Source organism: Cibotium barometz, chromosome 8 (assembly GCF_041138505.1).
Source record: "Cibotium barometz isolate CiBa-2024 chromosome 8, ASM4113850v1, whole genome shotgun sequence".
In the NCBI taxonomy this organism is placed as follows: domain Eukaryota; kingdom Viridiplantae; phylum Streptophyta; class Polypodiopsida; order Cyatheales; family Cibotiaceae; genus Cibotium; species Cibotium barometz.
Window position 1 is genome coordinate 43,595,068 of NC_141053.1, and position 27,646 is coordinate 43,622,713.

General features: G+C 40.6%; 1 protein-coding gene across 1 annotated transcript in view; it reads right to left on the minus strand.

Moving 5' to 3' along the window:
- Positions 1-22,402: 22,402 nt before the first annotated feature.
- Positions 22,403-27,646, minus strand: part of LOC147636303 (pentatricopeptide repeat-containing protein At3g53360, mitochondrial-like) — a 35,934-nt gene continuing 30,690 nt past the window's right edge. Inside the window, exon 4 of the mRNA XM_086801756.1 lies at positions 22,403-22,564. The gene's annotated coding sequence lies outside the window, so the exon portion shown is untranslated. The remainder of the gene's footprint in view (positions 22,565-27,646) is intronic.

A 27,646-nucleotide genomic window follows, 5' to 3' on the forward strand; every position in this document is an offset into this window, starting at 1 on the left:
TCTTGAGTCTAGCCATGATTATGCGAAGTTTAAATTTTGCAAAAGAATATAGGATTCATGGTAGGAGCCTCTTTACCTTGGATGAATATCTAGCCAGACTTAACCATCTTAGTATGTATCTTCCTACAATCTAGTCATAGATAATCTAATCATAGGCTAGTATTGGTGTTTTCAACTCTTTGGATCAAAGGATTGAAAAGTTTTCCTAGCCAATGTAATAAACTTTAAAGAGAGAAAATAAATATTTTATTGTCTTCAAAGAATTTTGTTATGTAATCCTTGGCAAAATTTGATGTGAAAAGATTTTCTTTCAAAAAGAACTCATGAGATGTGGATGCCAAGCTCATAATATTGCACATGAAGTGGAAGCATTGGATAATGATGTCAAAGAAGCTCCCTATAGGTCACAACCGGGTCCATTCCAAAGAGAAGGAAATAACCTCAGAGAAGTAGTGTTGTATTGGACTAATTATTCTATGGACGAGTTCAATATAGTCAGGTACAATGATCGCAATAAGATGGCTTAAGATATCTAGAGTGACTTAAAGTAGTTGAAGAATTCTTATTGAATCTAACCATTTGAATCAAGATCAACTCAAGTGGGCTTCTCCCTTAACCACGGTTCTCAAGAAGGATAGTCCACTTTGATGGACTTGTATGTGCCAAAGCACCTTTGATAAATTAAAAGTTGCATTGGTGACAAATCCTGTTTTGAGGCTACTTGAATTTGGAAAGCCTCCCGAAGTCACTAATGCTAATGGATTCGCCGTTAGTGAAATCTTGATGTAGGAAGGATGCCCCAACAGAGACACATGGAACACATAAAGGCGCATACCAATGATAGTAAAACAAAACTTGAAAACAAATGCCAACAACATATGAATACATCTAAGGTATTTACCTCCCTTCTCTCTGGTGCCTGTTGTTGTTACAATAAATCATCCAATGAGTTATCATGGATAGGTTTGGTCTCCTTCTGAGCAGTGTATTCATCTCGCTCTCTCACAAGCACTCGCCCTTTTGGCATATCCAACCACCATGGACAATTGACAACTTATATAGTTAGTGTGCCCAAGGATGCGGGGTACATATAAGCCTCTTTATTGGAAGACTCTATCCACCCTTTGCAATGAAATGGCAACTTCTTGATGCTTTAGAAACAAATAAATCCCCATAGGATATAAAATAAAAATCCCACACCACATCATAATAGCAAAGCATCACAACACCAAACCTATATTTATAATTAATGAAATATATAATACCTATGATTAATGTAATGTAGAATACCTATAAAGAAGTCTATATGTGGCTACATCAAGTAGTGGTGGTTCTAGATTTCCATCCGTCTTTCGCCCCCATCTTCCTCAAAGATGCAATAAATATTTTTGACCTTTTATATTCACCCCCTAAAATTACTCATGCTATATTAGTGTGGTATCACCAAAGGTATGGAAGCTTGCAAGACCTCCACTAAATCATGAAGCCATTGGGTTGGCTTGCTTTTCAATCTCAAGTAATACTTCTCAAAAAAGTCAACTTAGCAAAAAATAGCAATTAGAGAAATGACACATACAACAAATAGAATTGCACTAAGGCATCCTTAAGCATATAATAAATACTCACATCCAAAATGGATTTATGGATTTGGAGATGCCACACATTTGCTTAAGGGCTTTAGAGCCCTCTAACAATAGGCAACCCACTAATACTAATCAAGTTAAGGTTCTCCAACTGAACCCATGATTCTTCCCCCTCAAAGGGAAGAGAGAAAAGTTTTGTTCTCCACTTATCTCCTAGAGTAGGGTTTATGATATTCAAAATTTGTTTTTTTTTTAAATCAATCTCAATTTAACATTAAAAAATCAACCAGGGTGCCCACATTTGTCATTCTATCTCGTAGTTTCTTTTGATCTGTTTGATTACCTTCTTCTCTTTACCTTTTCTATCATTTACATTCCGCATTTTGGCAATTTGGGCAATCTTTGCATTGACCTCAACTAGATACTCCACCTTAAAGAAAAAGCATGTGGCAAACTATAGTAAGAAAAAACTTAATCTGAATTGTAAAGAATTCATGACTTTGATTCAATCATAGATATGGTACATGAATTTTCATCCTGTAATGTGACAAGATTGCTTTAAATTTTCAGCTTGAAATATAACAAGATTGCTTTAAATTTTTATCCTGCGATATAACAAGATTTATTCTCCCTTGACCATGCTTCTCAATAAGGATACTCCGTTTCGATGAACTTGTATGTGCCAGAATGCCTTCGATAAATAAAAGCTACATTGGTGACAAATCTTGTTTTGAGGCTACTTGAATTTGGAAAGCCTTTCATGGATTTTCCATTGGTGAAATCCTAATGCAGGAAGGATGCCCCATAACATATAAATCATGAAAGTTGAGCACAATACCCTTTGCAGTCACACCATTAAACACAGAGACACATGAAACACATAAAGGCACATGCCAATGATAGTAGAATAAAACATGAAAACTAATGCCAACAACAGCGCATATGAATACATCTAAGGTGTTTACCTTTCTTCTCTGGGACCTGTTGTTGTTATAAATCATCCATTTCATTCTCATGGATAGGTTCAATCTCCTTCTGAGAATTATATTCATCCCTCTCTCACAAGCACTTTCCCTCTCTCTCACAAGCACTTTCCCTTTTGGTATATCCAACAACCATGGGAAATTCACTACCTTATACAGTTAGTGTGCCCAAGGATGCATGGTACATACAAGCCTCTTTATTAGAAAGCTCTATCCACCCCTTGCAATGAAATGGCTATTGAGAAATGTGGTGCCATTGAGCACAAGGAAGAGGTAGGGAGTGAGTATGAGTAGCCAAGAAAGAGCAAAGTCTAGCATGAAGCCACACAAGCAAAGAGAATTATTCCACATTGATGTGCAAGCCAAAAGGTGTACCTCCTCATATAAAAGGAAACCATTTTCGAGCAATGAACATATCACTTGCACTTATTTGGAGTCTCTTTATGTATCCAAGCTAATTCATCTTGGTGTCTAATTGTACTTGAGTGCATCTTAATTAGCACATACTCATCATAAGGCTTCTTCATTTTTATTCATCGTACATTAGTATTGTCATTAGAGTAAGATTAGTTTCTCATCAGGTAGATGTCATGTCATTAGGAGAGCTTGATACACGATTCTCAACATGGTATCCGAGCCATGGTGAGGCTCCCCATTAGCTTTAGTTGTAGGTCATCAACATTTGAATAGGAGTTTCTTAGGTTCTTTTTTTTATCACTTTAGGGTCTATTAGCCTCAAAACTCCATCTCTCCTTCTTGTTTGCATGAACTAGAGAATCATTATCTTAAATTCAGAGAGACATAGAAAGTGAGCATTTGGGACAAGAGAGTTTCTGTGTTTACAACCACCATAGAGAGAAAGAGAGTAGAGTGAAAAGAATATCATCAAATTTCTCTTGGCAAGAGAGTAGAAACCTCTGCAATTCCTTTCTTTATGCATGCTTTTATATGCCCATACGTTGTTGGTCGGCCACTAGAAGTTGTCAGCCAATATAGCAAAATGGACAGTTTTAGCAATAAATGCTACTTTTAATATTGCACATGGAAATTAGTAGTGTCTTGGCATTTGACCGACTAGACAATGCTACCTGACTATTGCTTTCCCATTGCCATGCTAGACGACAGCTTGTTGAGAGGCCCTACTGTTGGCCGACTGTTGATCAAGGCTGCCTAACTGGAGCATGGTGTCCCCTAATGATGTTGGTTGGCCCTAAATGCTGTCTAGGGATGTGAACATCCCTTGGACAGGCTCTTGAGGCCATGGGTTACCCATAGGCAATGCAATGCTTACTGATGAACACTGTAACATGCAACGAAATTGTGCGTAGATGTAGAATGTCGTCACATAAAGTCTCACACCACCTTCTGTATCCTGATTTTCGTGAGTCTTTAGCAATCCACTTTATTACTTCACACTTTAAGAGATGAGAGAGTGAGAGAGATAGAGAGAGAGATTTGTACACCTTATTGGGTCCCAAATTACCCACTAAAGGGTCCCCCTCCTATTGCTGGGAGTATTTGCAAAACCTTTCGAAGACCAAGAGTCGGGCTAACTGTACACTCATATGGAAGCACCAAGGATGTCCAATCTCGATGCCAATGCGCTCTTCCAAGGGGCTATAGGAAGGCTGCAAAATGTGGCTAAGAAAGGGGCTGAATTGGGACTATTCTAGGCTGACTATACACTCATGTGGAAGCACCAAGGATGTCCAATCTCGATGCCAATGCGCTCTTCCAAGGGGCTATAGGAAGGCTGCAAACTGTGGCTAAGAAAGGGGCTGAATTGGGACTATTCTAGGCTATGAATATGCAAGGGGAATTATTGAATATGTTGCATTTACCTTCACCTAGGAGGATGGAGAAAACGATGAAGGATATGAATGTTGAAATCTGCTGTAGAGTTAAGAAACGTTGATGGGGGTTGAAGCGCTTCTTCCTTATGTTGAAGATGATGCATTTTCTGCTCGTTGAACGCTTGTATGCTTCAAATGATGATGCTATGATTGCTGAATGTTGAGATACGTGAGATGATTAGAAACGCTTGCTATTTATATGAGGGAATAGAGCTGGTTGGTTGGCTACATGTCCAGTCGACTTGGCATTAAATACTGCCAACTAGATGATAAATATGGACAAATGGTATAATGCTTATTCAAGGCTTATGCAAGGGTTCGCATGCACATGAGATGAATGCTATGCAAATACAGAATGCTTTCTAATGCAAACCCTAAGGCTTCTACTGACTTCTACGTGCATGAATGATTCTCTTCAAGTGGCTTAAGGGATTTGATTGACTGACTGACACTATAAGGCTGAGGAATGACCTACGTAGCACATGCTTGACATATCCCAAACAGGGGCTTACAATGGGGACATGCAATATGACAATATCATATCCTAAAGGGTCCTACTATTGTACAATGATGCACTAATGATGAGCCATCTTGTCACCATGCACTATAGTGTAGAGTGCATGTGACAGTCCCTCCAACTTAGCTTGGTAGTAGGTTCATGGTTTCCAAGTAATCCACCAATAACTGGAGGTACTTTTGAAAAAACTCCTCGTCTAGCCAAATAGATTCATGGGTACCTTGATCTCGAAACTTCGTGTAGAACTAACAGATTCTTCAACTGAAACCATGCTTCCAATGATGAAGAAGGATCTGACAGGGCCAATGAGTTCTGCTTCATCAACCACGTCTAGTTACTACTGTTTATCTGAAACACCAAAAACTTCTAGTCCAACATATGGTTTTAGCCAAGAAACATGGAAAACATCATGCATCATCCAATTGTTAGGCAACTTTAACTTCATGGAGACATCACTGAGCTTCTGAACTATAGGAAAAGGTTCAAAACTATGGAAAGAAAGCTTGGGACAATGTTTACCCACTTGTTTCAATCTCTATTTCATAATATTCAAAAAGACCCTATCCCCTTCCTTGAAGTGGACATCTCATTGAGACTTATGTGCCTGTCTGTGCACTGAATAATGGCCAGGCTCAGAATTGAGGACCAAACTGTATTGAGTACCAGACTCTGTGGAATTGACAGACCGATATTTTTGCTATCCAAGCCTTTTTCAGACTCCTGCATGATTTGGATACGGATCTTTCTACTAAGAGCATCTACCCACTGGGTTACGCTCACCAAGGGTGTACTTGATCATTCCGCCAAATTGTTGGAAGATATGACTTCTTTTGGCCTGCCGATCACTCCACTGGGCACTTGGCATTGTTGAGAAACACTTAAGTGCTTGGTGGTCTATTTTGACTGTGAAAATTTGTCCATAAAGAACATGCTTCCAATGTTTGAGTGTTGTGATCACTGACTGCTTTTCTAGCATGCCCATGAAAGTCTTGGAAAGATAATAGGAAAACTTGCTAGGAGGTTTTGCCCCAAAGACCAAATTGATATGATGATCCTCAAGATGAGAGGGTGGGAGACTAGGCAAGAGATTATCCCTAAGCAGAATGTCTTAATGTCGAGAAAGGGGATCTACCAATTGAGGTACTGAAGAAGAAGATGAGACAGCTATTATCGATGAGATCGAAGCCATCTGAGCACGAACATAAACCAATGCTCCTTCCACTCCCTTGTGGATAGCTCGTCGAGCCTAGAGCTGAGAAATCATATGCATTCCAAGAATACTCCTATCCCCACGAATCATGATAGGCTCACGTCCTGCCCCCGATTGGAAATGATAGGGCACTAATGTACAGCTCATTTTGGTAGCCAACTGAGGTGAGATGGCATCCTGATAATTTCCCATGTCAAACAGGACTACAAACTGGTGGCCCTTGGCAAAGCCATAAGCTCATATTAGGATTTTATGTGTGGCTACAACCTCACCCTCCTGCTTAGCAGCAAACACTATAGATGGCATGGGATGCATAGAAGGTAAGAGATGAACCACATTGGTGGTAGCAGGCCGTGCTAGAAGAGAGGGAGATGCTATGGCAACTGTGGTGGCAGAAGGCTCTTTGGAGGCTTGCTCTTTGCCTGCCATTTTTGACAATCCTTCTTACCATGCCCAATGGTATGACATTAGAAACATCAGTTTTATAAACTGGTACTTCCTTTTCTCCTCTGAAGGAAGATAGCCTCCAATGATGCCTATGTTAGCCTTTTCCTCGAGGGTTTTCTTAGGCTTGGATTCCTTGCTCCCCCTGAACTAGATCTAGAACTATTGTCTATCTTAGCGCTTCAGAAGACGGAGTACCCTTCCCTGGTTGGGTTTTGGTACTACATTGCGGTTGTTTTAGCTTGCCTCCGTTCATCCTCATTTCTTCATTTTGAGCGAGAGTCAAAGCCCGGTCATATGTATTGGGTTCAAATTGCAAATTGTAAACCGAATGTTAGGATCCAATCCACAAATGAATTGATCCATCTTGGCCTGCTCAGTTAACCCTAACTATTGTGCTAAAGTGATAATCTTACCAAAAAACTGAAGGACGGGTGACCCATTCTATTTGAGTCTATAGAACTCATTTACCAGGTTTGTCATATACTGGGAAGGGAGAAATATGGTCTTTAGGTCATGAACAAAGGTGTCTCAATGTAAAGTTGTGGTACCTGTGGTCTGGTCTATATGTAAACTAGACCAATGCTGCCACCAAGTGACTGCCTCATCTGTAAGGTGGGGAGTCGCTACGTGGACTTTATCTTGAGGATCTGTTAGCTTTGCCAAAGGAAAATATACATTAAACTGATAAATAAATTTATTGACAGATTAATGATTACACTTACCGTCATACTTACTAAAGTTTGGCTGAGTCCGGATAATCGTGTTGATGTTGCGAAAGTCTAGCTGGTGGCACCTATGGTCGGAGAAACTTAAGAGAGGGTGTGTTGATGTTGCGGAAGTCTAGCTAGTGGCACCTATGGTCGGAGAAACTTAAGAGAGGGTGTGTTGAAATTTAAGATGCATGGCCTCCCTTTCCCACTTGTGATCGAGTATCATTCACTCTCGATTGAGATTTTGTTTGGTGCTCCCAAGTTTTATTCACTCTCGATTGAGATTTTGTTGGTGCTCCCGAGTTGCGAGGCGGCATGATGCCGGTCTTCTTCAAGCTTACATCTCGTTTGTCTTCTTTTTCTTTTTGCTTTCTTGCTTCTTTTTCTTCAAGCTTACATCTCGGTTGTCTTTTTTTTCTTTTTGCTTTCTTGCTTCTCCTTCAGCTTTTTCTGCCCACCATTTGGCCTCATCCTCTCATCTTTGTTGTTAAATCTAAAAGAAAAGAAAGATGAAGTCGAGGGGGTTTTCCTGCGGTAGCCTCCAAGAGTTAAAAATGCTCCATGAGATGGTTTTGTGCTCGCACTAAAGCTATGGTATTTGCTGGTGGAAAGGCATGGTCTCCTTTGACGGAGACGTCTTCTTGCCGATGTGTAGTATCCTTTGTAGACATTTTTCTAAAGTCAGTGGTCGTGCTAGAGGGAAGTATGAGATGCTCTCACACTAGGATGCGGTGTGTGTGGACAAGCTAAATCTGATACAAATGTAACATGTAGCAGAATTATGCGTAGATGTAGAATCCTGTCACACAAAGTCTCAACTGCCTTTTGTATCCTGAGTTTCGTGAGAGTCTCTAGCAATACACTTTATCACTTCACACTTTAAGAGATGAGAGAGATGATTGTCTGTAGCAGCTTAGATGCCTAAGATAATTGAAAATGCTTGCTATTTATAAGAGGGAATAGTGTAACTACTCCCTAATTTCTCAAGATTCATGGACGTGTTGGACACTACATGTAGCCATGGTATATTTATGGTTAAGCTTCCCATGAATGTGTATGCCAGCTGTATCTACAAGACCCTAGTTGCATAGAAGCATGTTAGGCATTTGATGGATCTTGGAGAACCAAATGCCATACATAATACCATGGATATTGGATGGATCTTGGAGAGCCAAATGCCATAGCCTTTGTACATTTCAAGTACATGTAAATAGATGGGGGTTTCTTCCAAAATATGTGTTTAAATGCATACAATTATGTGCATGGCCTATTTTTATTTGTGTCTATTGTTTTCTTTGCTTAGACAATGCCTGGATTTCATTCCATGAGAAGTTCATGCATTTGCGGACGCCTAGATTGCACCCATGGGCTAGTATGCTGCATAATCTATCTTTAGTTAACTTCTATTGATGGATTTGTACACGAATAATTGATATTTTTTAAGGCAACCCACTCTTATGCAGATTTTCTATCTCCATGCATGCATGCATGATAGTTCAGTTAATTATGGTTGATGATCTTCTTCTCCATGATGAGAAACCCCCATGCATGTGACATGCATGGCTAGAAACCCCCATGCATGTGACATGCATAGTTACAAACCCCCATGCATACGATATGCATGGCCGAAAACCCCCATGCATGTGACATGAAATCTTTTCCAACTACATGCATGCATCATGCAATGTTTTATACTTTCATGCACCTAAAAATGTAGCATGCAAGTTCACGTTTCTTAAAAGTAAATCATGGAAGCTCACTTTTTTGCAAAAGGAGTCATGTAGCTTAGTTAACTCAACAAAAAGTAAGTAAATTAAGCCCTTTTCTCAACTTTTATCTACACGAGTTGCTCTTTCTTTTGTAGCCATTCTTGTTGATCCAAAAGTCATGCACAAATCTCTCTCTATCACAATTTTTCATGAGCAATATCCTCCATTCCTTCTCTACCTCTAGGTGCCTCCTTCTAGGCTGATTTCAGTTCTATAAATTCAGAGCCCTCTAACAATAGGCAACCCACTAATACTAATCAAGGTAAGGTTCTCCAACTGAACCCATGATTCTTCCCCCTCAAAGGGAAGAGAGAAAAGTTTTGTTCTCCACTTATCTCCTAGAGTAGGGTTTATAATATTCAAAATTTGTATTAAAAAAATCTCAATTTAACATTAAAAAATCAACCATTATGTTATGGTAGTAGGGTGCCCACATTTGTCATTCTATCTCATAGTTTCTTTTGATCTGTTTGATTACCTTCTTCTCTTTACCTTGTCTATCATTTACATACCGCAAATTGGCAATTTGGGCAATCTTTGCATTGACCTCAACTAGATACTCCACCTTTAATTTTCAAAGAAAAAGCATGTGGCAAACTATAGTAAGAAAAAACTCAATCTGAATTGTAAAGAATTCATGACTTTGATTCAATCATAGATATGGTACATGAATTTTCATCCTGTAAACTAATGCCAACAAGAGTGCATATGAATACATCTAAGGTGTTTACCTTTCTTCTCTAGGACCTGCTGTTGTGATAAATCATCCATTTCATTTTCATGGGTTCAATCTCCTTCTAAGAATTATATTCATCCCTCTCTCTCACAAGCACTTGCCCTTTTGGTATATCCAACAACCATGGGAAATTCACTACCTTATACAGTAAGTGTACCCAAGGATGCATGGTACATACAAGCCTCTTTATTAGAAAGCTCTATCCACCCCTTGCAATGAAATGGCTGTTGAGAAATGTGGTGCCATTGAGCACAAGGAAGAGGTAGGGAGTGAGTATGAGTAGCCAAGAAAGAGCAAAGTCTAGCATGAAGCCACACTAGCAAAGAGAATTATTCCACATTGATGTGCAAGCCAAAAGGTGTACCTCCTTATATAAAAGGAAACCATTTTCGAGCAATGAACATATCACTTGCACTTATTTGGAGTCTCTTTATGTATCCAAGCTAATTCATCTTGGTGTCTAATTGTACTTGAGTGCATCTTAATTAGCACATACTCATGATGAGGCTTCTTCATTTTTATTCATCGTAAATTAGTATTGTCATTAGAGTAAGATTAGTTTCTCATCAGGTAGATGTCATGTCATTAGGAGAGCTTGATTCACGATTCTCAACATGGTATCCGAGCCATGGTGAGGCTCCCCATTAGCTTTAGTTGTAGGTCATCAACATTTGAATAGAAGTTGCTTAGGTTCTTTTTTTTATCACTTTAGGGTCTATTAGCCTCGAAACTCTATCTCTCCTTCTTGTTTGCATGAACTAGAGAATCATTATCTTAAATTCAGAGAGACATACAAAGTGAGCATTTGGGATAAGAGAGTTTCTGTGTTTACAACCACCATAGAGAGAAAGAGAGTAGAGTGAAGTGAATATCATCAAACTTCTCTTGGCAAGAGAGTAGAAACCTCTGCAATTCCTTAGGAGTATCTACATCATAGCTACAATAGCATTGCAGCTCATAATTGTGCAACCCAGTTAGCAAAACCTATCCACCATCAAGGAAGCAAGCACATCATTGGCCACAAAGAAGCTTCTTCCGTAGAGACCGTCGAGCAAAAAAACATCAAAGAACTCACACCATGTCACCTTGCAACAACTCGCAATAATAGTCAACGACCTCCATATGCACAAAATTCAGAGGTATCAGAAGAGAGACACCATCCTTTGCACATTAGCCAGAAAGGAAAGCAAGCAGTCGTCCCATTGCAAAAGAGCAGTGCAAGAAGAAGCAAAGACCAATCAAAGCAGAATAGCTTCGATCGCCATCACCAATCTCAATTGGGGAGCAGTAAGAAAAATAAATAAATCTTTTTTGTATGGTCTAAGGGTGTGATCACCATGCGCTTCCGCATCCGGATCTTCACCAACGAGATCACCAAGTACTTCAAGAAATCGACTTCATCCATGGAATCGACATTGGCTTTCGTCTCTCCAAGTGTGTGGGTATCATGCCCCGACTACGAGTCAAAATAGGATGTAAATGCGACCAAATGAGCATGCCAGAATATATCAAATGTGTGTTAAAGAGGATCTTCCTTGATAGCCTGGGGTTGATTGGATGATTATCTGCTGCTTGATTTTGTTGAATACCTGAATGATAGAATGGGACTGATGCGCATGCTTTTATATGCCCATATGTTGTTGGTCGGCCACTAGAAGTTGTCGGCCAATAGCAAAATGGACAGTTTTAGCAATAAATGCTACTTTTAATACTGCACATGGAAATTAGTAGTGTCCTGGCATTTGACCGACTAGCCAATGCTACCTGACTATTGCTTTCCCATTGCCATGCTAGACGACAGCTTGTTAAGAGGCCCTACTGCTGGCCGACTGTTGATCAAGGCTGCCTAACTGGAGCATGGTGTCCCCTAATGATGTTGGTTGGCCCTAAATGCTGTCTAGGGATGTGAACATCCCTTGGACAGGCTCTTGAGGCCATGGGTTGCCCATAGGCAATGCAATGCTTACTGATGAACACTGTAACATGCAACGAAATTGTGCATAGATGTAGAATGTCGTCACATAAAGTCTCACACCACCTTCTATATCCTGATCTTCGTGAGTCTTTAGCAATCCACTTTATTACTTCACACTTTAAGAGATGAGAGAGAGTGAGAGAGAGAGAGAGAGAGAGAGATTTGTACACCTTATTGGGTCCCAAATTACCCACTAAGGGGTCCCCCTGCTATTGCTGGGAGTATTTGCTTTATTACTTTGAAGAGAATGAATGACTTTGGGCTGTAGATAAGCCAAATGCAAAACCTTTGGAAGACCAAGAGTCGGGTTGACTGTACACTCATGTGGAAGACCAAGAGTCGGGTTGACTGTACACTCATGTGGAAGCACCAAGGATGTCCAATCTCGATGCCAATGCGCTCCTCCAAGGGGCTATAGGAAGGCTGCAAACTGTGGCTAAGAAAGGGGCTGAATTGGGACTATTCTAGGCTGACTATACACTCATGTGGAAGCACCAAGGATGTCCAATCTCGATGCCAATGCGCTCTTCCAAGGGGCTATAGGAAGGCTGCAAACTGTGGCTAAGAAAGGGGCTGAATTGGGACTATTCTAGGCTGACTATACACTCATGTGGAAGCACCAAGGATGTCCAATCTCGATGCCAATGCGCTCTTCCAAGGGGCTATAGGAAGGCTGCAAACTGTGGCTAAGAAAGGGGCTGAATTGGGACTATTCTAGGCTATGAATATGCAAGGGGAATTATTGAATATGTTGCATTTACCTTCACTTGAGAGGATGGAGAAAACGATGAAGGATATGAATGTTGAAATCTGCTGTAGAGTTAAGAAACGTTGATGGGGGCTGAAGCGCTTCTTCCTTATGTTGAAGATGATGCATTTTCTGCTCGTTGAATGCTTGTATGCTTCAAATGATGATGCTATGAGTGCTGAATGTTGAGATACGTGAGATCGTTAGAAACGCTTGTTATTTATATGAGGGAATAGAGCTGGTTGGTTGGCTACAGGTTCATTCGACTTGGCATTAAATACTGCCAACTAGATGATAAATATGGACAAATGGTATAATGCTTATTCAAGGCTTATGCAAGGGTTCGCATGCACATGAGATGAATGCTATGCAAATGCAGAATGCTTTCTAATGCAAACCCTAAGGCTTCTACTGACTTCTACATGCATGAATGATTCTCTTCAAGTGGCTTAAGGGACTTGACTGGCTGACTGACACTATAAGGCTGAGGAATGACCTACGTAGCACATTCTTGACATATCCCAAACTAGGGCTTACAATGGGGACAGGCAAAATGACAATATCATATCCTAAAGGGTCCTACTGTTGTACAATGATACACTAATGATGAGCCATCTTGTCACCATGCACTATAGTGTAGAGTGCATGTGACATTCCCTCCAACTTAGCTTCGTAGCAGGTTCATGGCTTCCAAGTAATCCGCCAATAACTGGAGGTACCTCCAGTTATTGGCGGATTACTTGGAAGCCTAATGGATTCATGAGTACCTTGATCTCGAAACTTCGTGTAGAACTACCAGATTCTTCAACGGAAACCATGCTTCCGACGATGAAGAAGGATCTGCCAGGGCCAATGAGTTTTGCTTCATCAACCACGTCTAGTTGCTACTGTTTATCTGAAACACCAAAAACTTCTAGTCCAACATATGGTTTTAGCCAAGAAACATGGAAAACATCATGCATCATCCAATTGTTAGGCAACTTTAACTTCATGGAGACATCACTGAGCTTCTGAACTATAGAAAAAGGTTCAAAACTATGGAAAGAAAGTTTGGGATGATGTTTACCCACTTGTTTCAATCTCTATTTCATAATATTCAAAAAGACCCTATCCCCTTCCTTGAAGTGGACATCTGATTGAGACTTATGTGCCTGTCTGTGCACTGAATAATGGCCAGTCTCAGAATTGAGGACCAAACTGTATTGAGTACTAGACTCTGTGGAATTGACAGACCGATATTTTATGCTATCCAAGCCTTTTTCAGACTCCTGCATGATTTGGATGCGGATCTTTCTACTAAGAGCATCTACCCACTGGGTTACGCTCACCAAGGGTGTACTTGATCATTCCGCCAAATTGTTGGAAGATATGAGATCTTTTGGCTTGCCGATCACTCCACTGGGCACTTGGCATTGTTGAGAAACACTTAAGTGCTTGGTGGTCTATTTTGACTATGAAAATTTGTTGCCATATATATATATAGGCAATGATGTGTGTGAACACACTTAGGACCGCCAGGGCACTTTTTCCCTCTTTAGGAGGTTTTTTCCTCGGCTTGTATATACGCCCATCCTTCTAGGGCTAACTTATCTTTTGTACATTGACACAATCTAATACATTGTGTGTTGTGTACATTCTTGCTTCTTTTTCTTCAAGCTTTGTGTGTTTTCCTGCAACCCTAATTCCAACAATTGGTATCAGAGCAGGCATCGGCTCCCAAGGCTACGTTGCCAGCACTCTCCGACTCACGTTCTCCGATTGAGGTGAGCTTTCACGATTGCTTACAGTTCCCTATACTCTTCAAATCGCATCTGAGGTCGTTTCAGGCTCCGTTTTTGCATTTCAAGTTCTGCACAGGTGTTTTCGTCATTTTGTGCAGAAATTTCGACAGTGCAGTTTTCTGCAAAACAGGCATACGTATTCTATTGTGGACCGTGCTACATAGCACGAGTTGTTCTCTGTTCAGTCTTTGCTTCATTACAGGTAGCTTTTGCATCAGTTTCAGTCAGTGGCCATGGCTGATAACAACAATGATGTATTTCGGATGTTGTATGCTGAAGACAAACTAGATGGAGACAGCAACTACCCACTTTGGTCATACATGATGCAGCATGTTTTGGTTGCAAAAGGAGTGTGGAACATTGTGCAGGGTATGGATGTACGTCCAAGTTCTTTGGATGTAGGATCTATTGAGGATGTTGCAGATTCTAGCAGCTCTACTGTTGCTGCTGTTTTACCCACTGCTGAACAAGCTCGTTGGGATGGTAAAGATGCGCAGGCTCATGCCTTGATTGCACTTTCTGTCAAACGTAACATCACCCCACGTATTCGTTCAGCTAAAACAGCAAGACAAGCTTGGGATATTCTAGCTGGTTTGTATGCAGGTCGTACGAGGCAAAAATCTCTTACCTGCGTAAAGAGCTAGAATTGAAGATTATGCAGGAAGATGATGACATGAATGTTTTTCTTGCTGAGATTAAAGATCTCAAAGAACAGTTGATTTCTGTAGGTGAGATTATTCCTGATCATTCTCTTATGCAAACTGTTCTTGATGCTTTACCTGAGACATATCAGACTTTTGCTTCCACGTGGAGACTTCTTACTGAGGACAAACCTGATGCTGTCAAGTATGATACTTTAGTCAACAAGCTCTTGCAAGAAGCGCAGTCCAGGCAAACAGCGCTTTCACACTTTCAGATGCTTTGTATGTGCAAGGGATAAAGAAGAATCTATTATCTGTCTCTGCGCTTGCTAGACTTGGATTTGTAGTCAAATTTATGGATGACAGATGTACTGTTCATGATTTGACTTCTGGTGATACGATTATTGCATCTGGCACCTTGTTTCGTGGGCTGTATAGGCTCAATTCTTATGACAAGTGTGTGGAAGATTCAGCAAATGCAGTTTTTGATGAAAAGGCAGTTTCAGATGCAAAACTATGGCATGCTCGTTTTGGTCATCTGAACTTTGCTAGTTTGCTGCATTTGCAGAAATTTGATATGGTTGCTTCATTGCCCCCTCTTGAGGCACCATTGAAACATGTTTGTGAAGGCTGTATTTTGGGCAAAATGCAGCGTTATGCGTTTCCAAAGAATGGTTCTGTGCGGGCCACTCGTAAATTGCAACTTGTACATAGTGATGTATGTGGGCCTATGCAAACTCTGTCATTTGGTAAACACTTGCACTTCGTGACTTTCATTGATGATTACTCAAGGCATGCATGGGTATATCCACTGAAGGCAAAGTCCGAAGTGTTTTTGTGCTTCAAACAGTTTTTTCTTATGGTTGAAAATGTATCCAATTGTACTGTGGACACCCTCCGTTCTGATCGAGGGGGGGAGTACTTGTCTAAAGAGTTTGATGCATTTCTAGCTAGTCGTGGGATAAAACACTAATGTACAGTGCCGTATACCCCTCAGCAAAATGGTGTTGCTGAGAGAAAAAACAGGTCACTTATGGAGATGGCACGATGTATGGTCAAGAGCCAAGCTTTGCCACATGCGTTTTGGCTTGAGGCTGTCATGTGTGCTGCATATGTACTCAATAGGTGTCCCACTAAGGCCTTGCAGTCTATTACTCCATACGAAGCTTGGCATGGCAGGAAGCCTTCTATTGGTCACTTGCGTGTCTTTGGTTGCTTGGCCTATGCTTTAGTGCCTGTGCAACAACGCAGAAAATTAGATGATAAGGCTGCCAAATGCATTTTTGTTGGCTACAGTGCTGAGAGCAAGGGTTACAGATTGTATCATCCGCAGTCAAAGCGTATCTTGATTAGTCGAGATGTTTTTGTGGAAGATGCTATGCAGCCTTTGTTATCATGTACCAAAGAGACAGGTGTGAGCTCACGGGATGTATTTGATACATTGTTGCATGTGTTTACAGGTGGGAATTCAAATGTAAATCCTAATGAGGTAAATATTCAGCCTATGCAGATTTCAAACGACATCATAGATCAGCCTATTTCTGATGCAGATTTACAAGATGTAATTTCTGAGGATAGGGCTGAAAATGAGCAGGCTAGAGGTATGCCTAAATGGCTGGTGCAAACCTTGCGTGATAGTAAAATTGATGCACCTATATCTAGTCGTACTCGTTCAGGTTTTCAGCATGCCTCTTATGCATCAAATTGTTATGCTTTGGCTGTGTCTAGTATGTGTGAAGAGGAAGAACCTCTTTCATTTGATGAGGCACAAAAATCAGAAAATTGGTTGGCTGCAATGCAAAGCGAATATGATGCTATAATGAAGAATGGTACATGGTCTTTGTGTGATTTGCCTATTGGTAAAAAGGCCATTGGATGTAAGTGGGTTTTTAAGTTGAAACGAAAGCCAGATGGCAGTGTTGATCGCTATAAGGCTAGACTTGTTGCAAAGAGTTATGCTCAAGAAAAGGGCATTGATTTTGATGAGACCTTTGCTCCCACTTGTCGTATGACTACCATTCGTAGCATTTGTGCATTGGCAGCTCATAATGGTTGAAATGTACATCAGTTGGACATAAAGACTACGTTCTTGAATGGAGATGTGCATGAGGAGGTGTATGTATCGCAGCCTCGTGGTTTTGTTCAAAAAGGGCAGGAAAACAAAGTGTGCAGGTTGAAAAAGGCTTTATATGGTTTAAAGCAAGCTCCACGAGCTTGGTATGAAAAGATACATGCATATTTGACTGCACATGGTTTTCAGAATAGTCCAACAGAAAGCACTTTATATGTTAAATGTGTGGATGATGTACATCTAATCATTGCTCTCTATGTCGATGACATGCTGCTCACAGGACCAAATGAAAGTCATATTGCTGATTTTAAGGCTGATTTGAATGCCTCTTTTGAGATGTCAAATTTGGAGCATTTGCATCATTATTTGGGGATACAATTGAAGCAGTGTGATAAAGGTATTGCTTTGTGTCAGACAAAGTATATTGAGACATTGTTGCGGAGATTTGGCCTTGAAGACTGCAAACCTATTGCTACTCCAATGGAGACAGGTTTGAAGTTGAGTCTTCATGATGCTGGAGATCACTTTGATGTCACACTTTATCAGACAGCTGTTGGTTGCCTCATTTATGTATGCATTACGAGGCCGGACATTCAGTTTGCAGTCTCACAGGTGAGCAGGTTTATGCATAGCCCAGGGTCTCAGCATTGGAAAGCAGTTAAACGTATCTTTCGCTACTTGAGTGGTACCATACATCTTGGGTTGTTTTATCCCAAGGGGGGGATCGTTGCCGCCAGATTTACATGCTTTTTCGGACTCAGATTGGGCTGGTTGCTATGACACAAGAGTGTCCACAAGTGGTTTTTGTTTCATGCTCGGTAGCTCATGCATATCTTGGTTGAGCAAGAAGCAACCTACTGTGGCCACTTCTAGTTGTGAAGCTGAGTACAGGGTAGCTTTCACAGCTACGGTTGAGTGTGTGTGGCTCAGACGGCTTATGGTGGCTGACTTGGGTGTTGGACAGGAGTCTGCCACCTCTATCTTCACTGACAGTCAGAGCGCATTGGCAGTTGCGAGAAACCCAGTTTTTCATACTCGCACAAAGCACATTGAGGTGCATTATCACTATGTCAGGGAGAGACTCTCAGCAGGAGAGATCAGCTTGGCGTATGTGCCAACACAGGACAACCTCGCCGATCTTTTCACAAAGGTGCTTCCTCGTGAGAAGTTCGAAGCTTTCCGCAAAGCTTTGGACTTGCTCCCCTTTGTGGACTGATCTACTTCGGGCATGGCACTCCCCTATACATGAGTGCCAGCTCTCGTTCACACCATCACTCCCAGGGGGGATTTGTTGCTATATATATATATATATATAGGCAGTGATGTGTGTAAACACACTTAGGACCACCGGGACACTTTTTTCCTCTTTAGGAGGTTTTTTTCCCTGGCTTGTATATACGCCTATCCTTCTAGGGCTAACTTATCTTTTGTACATTGACACAATCTAATACATTGTGTGTTGTGTGCATTCTTGCTTCTTCTTCTCCAAGCTTTGTGTGCTTTCCTGCAACCCTAATTCCAACAAAATTTGTCCATAAAGAACATGCTTCCAATGTTTGAGTGTTGTGATCACTGACTGCTTTTCTAGCATGCCCATGAAAGTCTTGGAAAGACAATAGGAAAACTTGCTAGGAGGTTCTGTCCCAAAGACCAAATTGATATGATAATCCTCAAGACGAGAGGGTGGGAGACTAGGCAAGAGATTGTCCCTAAGCAGAATGTCTTAATGTCGAGAAAGGGGATCTACCAATTGAGGTACTGAAGAAGAAGATGAGACAGCTATTATCGATGAGATCGAAGCCATCTGAGCACGAACATAAACCAATGCTCCTTCCACTCCCTTGTGGATAGCTCGTCGAGCCTAGAGGTGAGAAATCATATGAATTCCAAGAATACTCCTATCCCCACAAATCATGATAGGCTCACGTCCTGCCCCCGATTGGAAATGATAGGGCACTAATGTACAGCTCATTTTGGTAGCCAACTGAGGTGAGATGGCATCCTGATAATTTCCCATGTCAAACAGGACTACAAACTGGTGGCCCTTGGCAAAGCCATAAGCTCATATTAGGATTTTATGTGTGGCTACAACCTCACCCTCCTGCTTAGCATCAAACACTATAGATGGCATGGGATGCATAGAAGGTAAGAGATGAACCACATTGGTGGTAGCAGGCCGTGCTAGAAGAGAGGGAGATGCTATGGCAACAATGGCAGAAGGCTCTTTGGAGGCTTGCTCTTTGCCTGCCATTTTTGACAATCCTTCTTACCATGCCCAATGGTATGACATTAGAAACATCAGTTTTATAAACTGGTACTTCCTTTTCTCCTCTTAAGGAAGATAGCCTCCAGTGATGCCTATGTTAGCCTTTTCCTCGAGGGTTTTCTTAGGCTTGGATTCCTTGCCCCCTCTGGAACTAGATCTAGAACTATTGTCTATCTTAGCGCTTCAGAAGACGGAGTACCCTTCCCTTGTTGGGTTTTGGTACTACATTGCGGTTGTTTTAGCTTGCCTAATTTCTTCATTTTAAGCGGGAGTCAAAGCCCGGTCATATGTATTGGGTTCAAAGTTGCAAATTGTGAACCGAATGTTAGGATCCAATCCACAAATGAATTGATCCATCTTGGTCTGCTCAGCTAACCCTAACTGTTGTGCTAAAGTGATAATCTTACCAAAAAACTGAAGGACGGGTGACCCATTCTATTTGAGTCTATAGAACTCATTTACCAAGTTTGTCATATACTGGGGAGGGAGAAATATGGTCTTTAGGTCATGGACAAAGGTGTCTCAATGTAAAGTTGTGGCACCTGTGGTCTGGTCTTTATTATGTAAACTAAACCAATGCTACCACCAAGTGACTGCCTCATCCGTAAGGTGGGGAGTCGCTACGTGCACTTTTTCTTGAGGATCTGTTAGCTTTGCCAAAGGAAAATATACATTAAACTGATAAATAAATTTATTGACAGCTAAATGATTACACTTACTGTCATACTTACTAAAGTTTGGCTGAGTCCGGATAATCGTGTTGATGTCGCGAAAGTCTAGCTAGTGGCAGCTATGGTCGGAGAAACTTAAGAGAGGGTGTGTTGAAATTTCAGATGCATGGCCTCCCTTTCCCGCTTGTGATCGAGTATCATTCACTCTCGATTAAGATTTTGTTGGTGCTCCCGAGTTGCGAGGCGGCCTGACGCCAGTCTTCTTCAAGCTTACATCTCGTTTGTCTTCTATTTCTTTTTGCTTTCTTGCTTCTTTTTCTTCAAGCTTACATCTCGTTTGTCTTCTTTTTCTTTTTGCTTTCTTGCTTTTTTTTCTTCAAGCTTACATCTCGTTTGTCTTATTTTTCTTTTTGCTTTCTTGCTTCTCCTTCAGCTTTTTCTGCCCACCATTTGGCCTCATCCTCTCATCTTTGTTGTTAAATCTAGAAGAAAAGAAAGATGAAGTCGAGGATAGCTGGTGAAGTGGGTTTTGCTGCGGTAGCCTCCAAGAGTTAAAAACACTCCATGAGATGGTTTTGTGCTCGCACTAATGCTATGGTATTTGCTGGTGGAAAGGCATGGTCTCCTTTGACGGAGACGTCTTCTTGCCGATGTGTAGTATCCTTTGTAAACATTTTTCTAAAGTCAATGGTCGTGCTAGAGGGAAGTATGAGATGCTCTCACACTAGGATGCGGTGTGTGTGGACAAGCTAAATCTGATATAAATGTAACATGCAGCGGAATTATGCGTTGATGTAAAATCCTGTCACACAAAGTCTCAACTGCCTTTTGTATCCTGAGTTTCGTGAGATCCACTTTATCACTTCACACTTTAAGAGATGAGAGAGATGCCTGAGATAATTGAAAATGCTTAATATTTATAAGAGGGAATAGTATAACTACTCCCTAATTTCTCAAGATTCATGGACGTGTTGGACACTACATGTAGCCATGGTATATTTATGGTTAAGCTTCCCATGAATGTGTATGCCAGCTGTATCTACAAGACCCTAGTTGCATAGAAGCATGTTAGGCATTTGATGGATCTTGGAGAACCAAATGCCATACATAATACCATGGATATTGGATGGATCTTGGAGAGCCAAATGCCATAGCCTTTGTACATTTCAAGTACATGTAAATAGATGGGGGTTTCTTCCAAAATATGTGTTTAAATGCATACAATTGTGTGCATGGCCTATTTTTATTTGTGTCTATTGTTTTCTTTGCTTAGACAATGCCTGGATTTCATTGCATGAGAAGTTCATGCATTTGCGGACGCCTAGATTGCACCCATGGGCTAGTATGCAGCATAATCTATCTTTAGTTAACTTCTATTGATGGATTTGTACACGAATAATTGATATTTTTTAAGGCAACCCACTCTTATGCGGATTTTCTATCTCCATGCATGCATGCATGTGAGTGATAGTTTAGTTAATTATAGTTGATGATCTTCTTCTCCATGATGAGAAACCCCCATGCATGTGACATGCATGGCTAGAAACCTCCATGCATGTGACATGCATAGTTAGAAACCCCCATGCATATGATATGCATGGCCGAAAACCCCCATGCATGCGACATGAAATCTTTTCCAACTACATGCATGCATCATGCAATGTTTTATACTTTCATGCACCTAAAAATGTAGCATGCAAGTTCACGTTTCTTAAAAGTAAATCATGGAAGCTCACTTTTCTGCAAAAGGAGTCATGCAACTTAGTTAACTCAACAAAAAGTAAGTAAATTAAGCCCTTTTCTCAACTTTTATCTACACGAGTTGCTCTAAGACTTTCTTTTGTAGCCATTCTTGTTGATCCAAAAGTCATGCACAAATCTCTCTCTATCACAATTTTTCATGAGCAATATCCTCCATTCCTTCTCTACCTCTAGGTGCCTCCTTCTAGGCTGATTTCAGTTCTATAAATTCAGAGCCCTCTAACAATAGGCAACCCACTAATACTAATCAAGTTAAGGTTCTCCAACTGAACCCATGATTCTTCCCCCTCAAAGGGAAGAGAGAAAAGTTTTGTTCTCCACTTATCACCTAGAGTAGGGTTTATGATATTCAAAATTTGTATTAAAAAAAAATCTCTATTTAACATTAAAAAATCAACCATTATGTTATGGTAGTAGGGTGCCCACATTTGTCATTCTATCTCGTAGTTTCTTTTGATCTGTTTGATTACCTTCTTCTCTTTACCTTGTCTATCATTTACATACCGCAAATTAGCAATTTGGGCAATCTTTGCATTGACCTCAACTAGATACTCCACCTTCAATTTTCAAAGAAAAAGCATGTGGCAAACTATAGTAAGAAAAAACTCAATCTGAATTGTAAAGAATTCATGACTTTGATTCAATCATAGATATGGTACATGAATTTTCATCCTGTAATGTGACAAGATTGCTTTAAATTTTCATCTTGAAATATAACAAGATTGCTTTAAATTTTCATCCTGCGATATAACACGATTTATTCTCCCTTGACCATGCTTCTCAATAAGGAAACTCCGTTTCAATGAACTTCTATGTGCCAGAGTGCCTTCGATAAATAAAAGCTGCATTGGTGACAAATCTTGTTTTGAGGCTACTTGAATTTGGAAAGCCTTTCATGGATTTTCCATTGGTGAAATCCTAATGCAGGAAGGATGCCCCATAACATATAAATCATGAAAGTTGAGCACAATACCCTTTGCAATCACACCATTAAACACAGAGACACATGAAACACATAAAGGCACATGCCAATGATACTAAAATAAAACATGAAAACTAATGCCAACAACAGCGCATATGAATACATCTAAGGTGTTTACCTTTCTTCTCTGGGACCTGTTGTTGTGATAACTCATCCATTTCATTTTCATGGGTTCAATCTCCTTCTAAGAATTATATTCATCCCTCTCTCTCAAAACCACATGCCCTTTTGGTATATCCAACAACCATGGGAAATTCACTACCTTATACAGTTAGTGTGCCCAAGGATGCATGGTACATACAAGCCTCTTTATTAGAAAGCTCTATCCACCCCTTGCAATGAAATGGCTGTTGAGAAATGTGGTACCATTGAGCACAAGGAAGAGGTAGGCAGTGAGTATGAGTAGCCAAGAAAGAGCAAAGTCTAGCATGAAGCCACACGAGCAAAGAGAATTATTCCACATTGATGTGCAAGCCAAAAGGTGTACCTCCTCATATAAAAGGAAACCATTTTCGAGCAATGAACATATCACTTGCACTTATTTGGAGTCTCTTTATGTATCCAAGCTAATTCATCTTGGTGTCTAATTGTACTTGAGTGCATCTTAATTAGCACATACTCGTGATGAGGCTTCTTCATTTTTATTCATCGTAAATTAGTATTGTCATTAGAGTAAGATTAGTTTCTCATCAAGTAGATGTCATGTCATTAGGAGAGCTTGATTCACGATTCTCAACATGGTATCCGAGCCATGGTGAGGCTCCCCATTAGCTTTAGTTGTAGGTCATCAACATTTGAATAGAAGTTGCTTAGGTTCTTTTTTTATCACTTTAGGGTCTATTAGCCTTGAAACTCCATCTCTCCTTTTTGTTTGCATGAACTAGAGAATCATTATCTTAAATTCACAGAGACATACAAAGTGAGCATTTGGGATGAGAGTTTCTGTGTTTACAACCACCATAGAGAGAAAGACAGTAGAGTGAAGTGAATATCATCAAATTTCTCTTGGCAAGAGAGTAGAAACCTCTGCAATTCCTTAGGAGTATCTACATCATATCTACAATAGCATTGCAGCTCGCAATTGTGCAACCCAGTTAGCAAGCTATCCACAATCAAGGAAGCAAGCACATCATTGGCCACAAAGAAGCTTCTTCCGTTCAACTCCACAGGTGGCAAGAATGCATGTAGAGACCGTCGAGCAGAAAAACATCAAAGAAGAGAAAGCGGTAGCTCACACCATATCACCTTGCAACAACTCGCAATAATAGTCAACGACCTCCATATGCACACAATTCACCCCAACAAGCAATAGAGTCTCTTTGACATCAATGTCATCTCCTCATAGTAAAGAGAGAGAAGACAAAAGTCGATAGCTTCAGTTGGCAACAACATAATCGAGGAGATACCCAACGCAAAAGGGTATTGCTAGCAACAAGTAGTAGCATCGACAACGCATAACACACACCCTCGTTGCATTGCAGTGTAGAGGTATCAGAAGAGAGACACCATCCTTTGCACATTAGCTAGAAAGGAAAGCAAGCAGTCGTCCCATTGCAAAAGAGCAGTGCAAGAAGAAGCAAAGACCAATGCAAGCAGAATAGCTTCGATCGCCATCACCAATCTCAATTGGGGAGCAGTAAGAAAAATAAATAAATCTTTTTTGTATGGTCTAAAAATCCTTATCCTGTCTTAAGGGTGTGTTCAAAGTTGTTTTTCAAGCATAATTGGTCTATATCAAAAATCATCACCATGCGCTTCCGCATTCGGATCTTCACCAACCAGATCACCAAGTACTTCAAGAAATCGACTTCATCCATGGAATCGACATTGGCTTTCGTCTCTCCAAGTGTGTGGGTATCATGCCCCGACTACGAGTCAAATTAGGAAGTAAATGCGACCAAATCAGCATGCCAGAATATATCAAATGTGTGTTAAAGAGGATCTTCCTTGATAGCCTAGGGTTGATTGGATGATTATCTGCTCTTATTGAATTGATCCATCTTGGCCTGCTCAGTTAACCCTAACTGTTGTGCTAAAATGATAATCTTACCAAAAAACTGAAGGACGGGTGACCCATTCTATTTGAGTCTATAGAACTCATTTACCAGGTTTGTCATATACTGGGGAGGGAGAAATATGGTCTTTAGGTCATGGACAAAAGTGTCTCAGTGTAAAGTTGTGGCACCTGTGGTCTAGTCTATATGTAAACTAGACCAATGCTGCCACCAAGTGACTGCCTCATCCGTAAGGTGGGGAGTCGCTACGTGGACTTTATCTTGAGGATCTGTTAGCTTTGCCAAAGGAAAATATACATTAAACTGATAAATAAATTTATTGACAGCTAAATGATTACACTTACCGTCATACTTACTAAAGTTTGGCTGAGTCCGGATAATCGTGTTGATGTCACGGAAGTCTAGCTGGTGGCACCTATGGTCGGAGAAACTTAAGAGAGGGTGTGTTGAAATTTCAGATTGATGGCCTCCCTTTCCCGCTTGTGATCGAGTATCATTCACTCTCGATTGAGATTTTGTTGGTGCTCCTGAGTTGCGAGGCCTGACGCCGGTCTTCTTCAAGCTTACATCTCGTTTGTCTTCTTTTTCTTTTTGCTTTCTTGCTTCTTTTTCTTCAAGCTTACATCTCGTTTGTCTTCTTTTTCTTTTTGCTTTCTTGCTTCTCCTTCAGCTTTTTCTGCCCACCATTTGGCCTCATCCTCTCATCTTTGTTGTTAAATCTAAAAGAAAAGAAAGATGAAGTCGAGGGTAGCTGGTGAAGTGGGTTTTGCTGCGGTAGCCTCCAAGAGTTAAAAACGCTCCATGAGATGGTTTTGTGCTCGCACTAAAGCTATGGTATTTGCTGGTGGCAAGGCATGGTCTCCTTTGACGGAGACGTCTTCTTGCCGATGTGTAGTATCCTTTGTAGACATTTTTCTAAAGTTAGTGGTCGTGCTAGAGGGAAGTATGAGATGCTCTCACACTAGGATGCGGTGTGTGTGGACAAGCTTAATCTGATACAAATGTAACATGCAGCGGAATTATGCGTAGATGTAGAATCCTGTCACACAAAGTCTCAACTGCCTTTTGTATCCTGAGTTTCGTGAGAGTCTCTAGCAATCCACTTTATCACTTCACACTTTAAGAGATGAGAGAGATGATTGTCTGTAGCAGCTTAGATGCCTGAGATAATTGAAAACGCTTGCTATTTATATGAGGGAACAGTGTAACTACTCCCTAATTTCTCAAGATTCATGGACGTGTTGGACACTACATGTAGCCATGGTATATTTATGGTTAAGCTTCCCATGAATGTGTATGCCAGCTCTATCTACAAGACCCTAGTTGCATAGAAGCATGTTAGGCATTTGATGGATCTTGGAGAACTAAATGCAATACATAATACCATGGATATTGGATGGATCTTGGAGAGCCAAATGCCATACATAATACCATGGATATTGGATGGATCTTGGAGAGCCAAATGCCATAGCCTTTGTACATTTCAAGTACATGTAAATAGATGGGGGTTTCTTCCAAAATATGTGTTTAAATGCATACATTTGTGTGCATGGCCTATTTTTATTTGTGTCTATTGTTTTCTTTGCTTAGACAATGTCTGGATTTCATTCCATGAGAAGTTCATGCATTTGCGGATGCCTGGATTGCACCCATGGGCTAGTATGCTGCATAATCTATCTTTAGTTAACTTGTATTGATGGATGTGTACACGAATAATTGATATTTTTTAAGGCAACCCACTCTTATGCGGATTTTCTATCTCCATGCACGAATAATTGATATTTTTTAAGGCAACCCACTCTTATGCGGATTTTCTATCTCCATGCATGATAGTTTAGTTAATTATGGTTGATGATCTTCTTCTCCATGATGAGAAACCCCCATGCATGTGACATGCATGGCTAGAAACCTCCATGCATGTGACATGTTTAAAAGAAATTAGATTATGACTAGCCCTCGTATCAAGTAATGCATAATAAAGAACTTTACCGTTTGGCTTGTCTTTCTCCCTTCTGCTCTTGGACTTGTGTCTTCTTTTGAGCGACCCTTTCCTTGGCGACTTTCTTGTCATGTGAAGCACGTAAGGATTCTTCGGTAAGAGGTCCATAGTATTTTTTCAACTTACTTCCAACAGTTTCAACTCCATCAAGAGTCTCAACACATATAGTACCTTGTGGAGTAACTTCATAGACTCTGAATGGTCCGTTTCCGGTATATTTGAGCTTTTTCTTTTCACTGCAGATGTCATTCTTAAGTACAAGATCCCCTACCTCGATCTCCTTGTCCTTGAGATTTTTGTCAAACCACTTCTTTCTTCGATCCTTTTTTGTCAGCATGTTTTGCACTGCAATTTGTCGCTCCTCAATGAGTTGTTCTCAAATAAATAGCCGGTCAGCCAATTCATTACCATCAAGCTTTTCACTTATAGCTACCCTTAAGCTTGGAATCATGAACTCCCAAGGCAGTACTGCCTCAAGCCCATACATCATCTTAAAAGGCTTGCAATTAATTACAACTTTGTATGATGTGCGATAGACCCATAAAGCTGTTGTGAGTTTAGACTCCCAGTCAGTGCGTCGCGATTCAACAATCTTTGTCATTACTGAAATAAGAACCTTGTTGGTGCTCTCTGCTTGGCCTTTTTCCTTTGGGTAATATGGTGTTGACTTACAATGAGCGATCATGAATGTGCTAGTGAGATTTTTTATTACATCATTGATAAAATGCTTACCTTGATCACTAACTAGGTCAAATGGACATCTAAAGAGTGTAATGATATTCTCATAGAGAAACTTACCAGTCGCCATGGCATCCACTTTTCGTATGAAGCTCTTGCTTCAGTCCATTTGGTTACATAATCTGTGGCAACAATGATGAAGACAATGATGAAGCGTGCTTGTGTGCCATGTGTGGCAGGACTAATACGA